Below are 6,466 nucleotides of genomic sequence, written 5' to 3'. Positions count from 1 at the left end.
AATATGCAATAACATCTTTGGGAAAAGTTTTACCTAAAGTGTTATTGTGTATGGAGGAACTTGGAGGTAAATTTGGTCTAGAGTAAGTGCAAAGGTTAATGAATTACAGGAGGAACTAAAAAATGTGGTTGTTACATGTTCAATTTCAGGAAAACTGACTTCTCCACCTTTCGAGAAATTTTTGGATAGGTACAGTCCTCCAGTCATATGTGAAACAAAAACAGTTCCTTCTTATGTTAGATTCATGGGGTGGACAAACAGTACAACGAAAAGTTTGTTAATGAAGACAACCTGCCAAATGTACTACTCTAAATGTACACCATTATGCCAATCATGTCACATGTATTTTTACCGGGAGATTAAACAGTTTACATATCTATTAGAAAGGAGTCAAAATATCTCTTGCCGGGAGGATGAAATAGAAGTTCATTCCCTTTTACATATCAGCTGTGGGCTCCTATTTTTAAAGACATGCTACTGTATGTATGATGTGCAAGTAAGTTAGTAGCGGAAAGAAAGCTTGTCTTGAACATCAAAGTCATGTGCTTCTGAATGACGTTAAGAGAAGCAAGTGTGATTGTGGAATGATGAGCTTCACGAGGTGTGCCAGGTGCAGGAAGTCTATCTATTTCCATCCACAGTCCTGTAGTGAGTGCACCATTGCAAAGGACCAGGAGTAGGTGAGTCCTTTCATTAATTGAAGACTTGAAATAAAAAGGCTCTAAGTGCCATAATCATGAATTTGAGGAAAATGAGTTTTAAGTGTACTAGGTAATTAATGGTCATAGTTTCAGTATTAATGTGTTTTAAGCATAGTATGGAGCTAGTGTCCAAAGGAACTTACAAACGTAATATTGTAATAGTATGAAAAATGTACTGGAAGTGGAAATTTAATGAAAGGCTCTAAGCTCCATGGTTCAGAATCAGCAAAATGATAGTGAACAGGACAAACGAATGAAACAAAAATGCTTAATTGTTCATAAAGTAAAAGTTCATTCTGTAATGCTTCTGTAAAATTGTTTGTGGTCATAATTTGTCAGGTACTGTATCTTTTCAGTCAAATTCTTCTTCTTCTCGATTAATACCTGGATTTTCTTCAGAGTTAACGAAAATATTTCAGAAAATGTTCCTCTGCAAACTTGCACTAAGTTACCTTGCCCATCTGGAACAGTGTAATGAATAGTTGCTTGTCTCCTGTTCTGTGAAGGGTCATCGTAGATACCATGACATCTTCTTTTAACATGTGATACTTGCATCAGCCCCATCAAGTAACTCCCTCACTTTTCAATATCTTCCAGGTCATAAAAATCTTCAAACAGCCCGACCTTGTGTTCTTGCATTTATACTTGCATGCACACCGATTCTGAAAGCAAGATGGAGAATCCTGTGCACTGTACCTCACTAGGTCTATCAGTTTTTTCTGATGTCACAACCAACCTAATTTAGTTAGACCTTATTGTTGCTTTCATGCAAAAAGAACAAGAATAAACAGTCTGTCCAGGTATGGTGTAGGTTAGCGATCAGTAATGAGACTAGCCTCCTGTGCTGGACAAGCTTTTGCAGGAACATGTTTATTATTTGAACTTATGTATTCATTTCCTTCATTTTTCAGCTTTTTTTTTATTGCAGCCGCAGTACCTTCTCCTTTAATTCGTCGTTTCTTTCCACTCAGACTGTTACAAACATCTGCTGCCTCCGCCATTTAATCTAACTATGAGGAGGAAGCGCACGCAACATAGAGCCTTTCATAACAGCAGCGGCAGTTAAATTGCATGCTATCTCTCAATTGCATTTAGTACTACATTTTCAATCGTGGCAATCCAAGTCTTTTAATACATTATTGGGCTTGGCATATAGATCCCATTTTGCACACAATTTCAAAATTCCTTATTATGGCACTTAGAGCCTTTTTTATTTCAAGTCTTCAATTAGTATAGCATGCTTCTCTGTGTCTTAAAATGTTTTCTACATCTTGACTGCACAGCTTTTAACACTAAATCACTTTGGGAAATGTATTATGTGTCTTTCACGTGTTAAATTTAACACGTGAAAGACAACATAATACATTTTCCAAAAATGTTTTGATTAGAATCCTTGAAAGAACAATGTAAAGCATTAGGTCTACTTCTGACTCATCATGGTATTGTGGCAGCTATGCCTCGGAACAGATGGGGCATAGCCTTCATGAATTGGTCTGCAGTATGACAGTAGCTACGTGGGAGTATAACCATAGTCTAATACAGTAGCGTGCAAATTAATCCGCACAACGTAATTACTAATGCAAAAACACACAAACGGGATAAAAAAAAAAGGATCTAAGACATACCTCAGTAATCTATGTGGCCTCCCTTGTTCCTAATAACACCTCTGAGACGATTTGGCATGGATTCCACTGATTTCCCACAAATATTCTTCATTTCTTCATCGCGAAACCATACACCAATGAGGGCAGAAATCATCTTCTCCTTTGTAGAACAATCCATTTTTTGCATTCTTCTTTTGCAAATAGACCACAAGTTCTCAATGGGGTTGATGTCGGGTGAGTTGCCTGGCCAGGGGAGTACCTGAATATTCTTCTTGTTGAAGAATTCTGTAGTTTTTCGAGACGCATGGCATGGTGCCAGGTCTTGTTGGAACACACCTCTGCCATCCGGAAATGATTTTTGCAGCTGGGGTACGATTCTGGTTTCCAATAAGTGAATATATTTGTCAGAATTCATCATTCCCTTCATAGGTATTAATGCTCCAGGCCCTTCATGTGTAAAACAACCCCAAAACATTACTTTAGGGGGGTATTTGGGTGCTTGTTGGAGTTGAGCTGCTGTTACTTTTTCGGATCCTTTCCGTACGTAAGAAACACGGTGGCCGTGGACCTCGAAATGAGACTCATCAGAAAAAAGTACATTCTTCCAGTCATTCACTGTCCAGTGTTGATGTAATTTTGCCCACATTAACCGTTTTTTGCACATAACAGGGGTTAGCAGTTGCTTCGTAATAGGCTTACGAGCCATTCGTCCAGCTTCCAAAAGCCTACGCCCCACTGTTGTGACGTGAATATTCGCCCCAGTGGTAGCCATTAACTCGCGGGTTAAGTCGACAGCAGTTAGTCTAGGATTTAATTTACTTTTCCTGACAATTAAACGATCATTTGCAGGTGAAGTCTTCCTTTTCCGGCCACAGTTTCCTTTTTTCTGGGGTGTGATGGATCCAGTCTCTCTGTATCGTTTTATGGTCGAATTAACAGTAGCCAAACTGATGTGACGTTCTGCAGCAATTTGCCTCTGTGTCATAGAAGAATGCTCTGCTAATGTTATAATTTTAGACCGTGTTCGTGGAGTTGTATCCATTTGTGAAGACGACAGAATGTACACAGGATTGCAGTATTAAGTCTTCAACACAACTGAAATGCTTATAAGTACAAAACGACAGGCAAAATGTCACATATTATAAACAAAATAATAACGACAGACCTTCAACAACGGAATTACACGTACTACAGATGTCAATTAAAGCGGTATGAGCAGCTGTGAGGCCAATAATGACAGAAAATGTAAAAATATGTCGTGTTCAGATTAATTTGCACGCTACTGTACATACAGTCACGAAGCTTGAGATGATTTTTGCATTTCTCACGATACAATGCTCCAAGCAGTTAGCAATTGAGAATACTAGGAACAATAATCTGTGTGATAGTAGTGATCCTAGTGGCTAGCAACTAAAGTTCTACTGTCATTGCATGCACATTGCTTCGTGACTGTATGTACTAGATTGTGGTATAACTATAACTGACAATGAGTCTATGCGCGCAAGAAGGGACTATTATTTTGGGCTTATCTGGATCACATGAAAGAAAATGCCGAAACATGTATCCCTTGATTTTTTTATTCTCTATCAACTAAAAAGAATCCAAGTTTCTGCAGGATGTTAAATTATTGCACTTCCAATACATATGAATATTAAAAATTTGCTCTAATACAGTACTTTTTTTTTTTTTTTTTTCCAGGAGATCTAAGACCTATGGGAGAGAACAATGAGACACGAGTCTTTATATTTTTAGTGTATTTTCACCAAAAAAATCCCCATGAAAAATTGTGACATTGTTCTGATAACTTCTCCTTGTAAGTTTAAGAATTACCTTAGTTGACTAGTTTTGGCTTGGAAGCCATCTTCAGAACTGCATTGGTCCTCGTGGTTTCAGGTATCTTCGCCCCCCAGTGGGGGTGCGTTTGTGTTGTGCAATATGAAGTCAAATAGTGTGTATTCTGAAATTCAGTTGTGTGTTGAGGATTTGTTGCGGGTGTGTTTTTGTGTACCTGTATATTTAGTATTGTTCTAGTGTGTTTAGTTTCTGGTTTTTCGGTTGGACATGTAGAATTTCAATGTCTGTGTATATATTGCTGTAGGAGTGGTTGGCATTTATGAGGTGTTGTGCATATGTGGAAGTGTCATGTGATTTGGTTATGGCTGTGATGTGTTCTTTGTAACTGGAACGTGTTTCAAATGTATTCAACTAAGGTATTCTTAAACTTAGTTCTATTAATACGTGAAAGTAATCATTATTGTATTCCTAATTCATTTTATTTTTTTAACAAAACAAAATAATGCAATTTTTATGTTGTGCTAGATGAAAGGACCTGGCGTTGCCTGAAAATATCAGGGTTGACCGGGTTTTTCTTTTTGTTTCTATTTTTAATTAAACTGGTTGTTGAGACTTTCCAGAAATCTCGGAAACTCTTTTTAATTTTAAAATTAATATTTAAACACATCAGTGACAAGATAATAAAGTCTCTACTGTGGAGGCAGCTGTGAGGAGTCTCTCCGAGTGCTACTGACAGAATAACATGATGTTACTGGGGAATAACATTTCTAATTACAGTTGAAAGCAGAAGTGTTTGCGAGCCCCATCCAGAGTTAATGCTTACAAAGAAAAATTTACAGACCTCCCATTACCCCCAGAGCCAATACTCACCCGCTGGGGCACGTGGATTGAAGCTGCTCTCTCTATTCAGATAATTTCAATGCAGTTAAAGAATTCGTTACTTACTTACTTACAAATGGCTTTTAAGAAACCCGAAGGTTCATTGCCGCCCTCACATAAGCCCGCCAGTGGTCCCTATCCTGTGCAAGATTAATCCAGTCTCTATCATCATATCCCACCTCCCTCAAATCCATTTTAATATTATCCTCCCATCTACGTCTCGGCCTCCCTAAAGGTCTTTTTCCCTCCGGTCTCCCAACTAACACTCTATATGCATTTCTGGATTCGCCCATATGTGCTACATGCCCTGCCCATCTCAAACGTCTGGATTTAATGTTCCTAATTATGTCAGGTGAAGAATGCAATGCGTGCAGTTCTGTGTTGTGTAACTTTCTCCATTCTCCTGTAACTTCATCCCGCTTAGCCCCAAATATTTTCCTAAGCACCTTATTCTCAAATACTCTTAACCTATGTTCCTCTCTCAGAGTGAGAGTCCAAGTTTCACAACCATACAGAACAACCGGTAATATAACTGTTTTATAAATTCTAACTTTCAGATTTTTGGACAGCAGACTGGATGATAAGAGCTTCTCAACCGAATAATAACACGCATTTCCCATATTTATTCTGCGTTTAATTTCCTCCCGATTATTTGTTACTGTTGCTCCAAGATATTTGAATTTTTCCACCTCTTCGAAGGATAAATCTCCAATTTTTATAGTTCCATTTCGTACAATATTCTGGTCACGAGACATAATCATATACTTTGTCTTTTCGGGATTTACTTCCAAATCGATCACTTTACTTGCTTCAAGTAAAATTTCCGTGTTTTCCCTAATCGTTTGTGTATTTTCTCCTAACATATTCACGTCATCTGCATAGACAAGAACCTGATGTAACCCGTTCAATTCCAAACCCTGCCTGTTATCCTGAACTTTCCTAATGGCATATCCTAGAGCGAAGTTAAAAAGTAAAGGTGATAGTACATCTCCCTGCTTTAGCCCGCAGTGAATTGGAAAAGCATCAGATAGAAACTGACCTATACGGACTGTGCTGTATGTTTCACTGAGACACATTTTAATTAATCAAACTAGTTTCTTGGGAATACCAAATTCAATAAGAATATCAGTTAAAGAATTCGTTGGTGCGCTAAATCCAATTGAAGCCTTGTCAATTCAACGTTCACAGAATATTTTAATAGTGAATATTTGCAAAGGGAGTTGGCTGTAATCAAGGCACATTCAAAGTTATACCTAGCTGAAGTCACATAAAACTTGAAAAATATGGTTTGTCTTTATATGAATCTTTATCAGTCCTCAAGGATGTTTAGAGCAAACGTCAGAGTGCTCCTTTAAAGTATGTTGAAAAATTAAGTGATAAATTGTGCGCTGTTTTAGGGAGAAATCCTGACAAAGTTTTAAGTTCTGTCGATAAATATTTTCAATGTGAAAATGTTGTGCTTCCAGAAGAAATTTCGCCAGAGCTAGT

This window comes from Periplaneta americana, unplaced genomic scaffold (genome assembly GCF_040183065.1).
Source record: "Periplaneta americana isolate PAMFEO1 unplaced genomic scaffold, P.americana_PAMFEO1_priV1 scaffold_20, whole genome shotgun sequence".
NCBI classification, from domain to species: Eukaryota; Metazoa; Arthropoda; class Insecta; order Blattodea; family Blattidae; genus Periplaneta; species Periplaneta americana.
Note: the sequence above shows the minus strand (reverse complement) of the source record.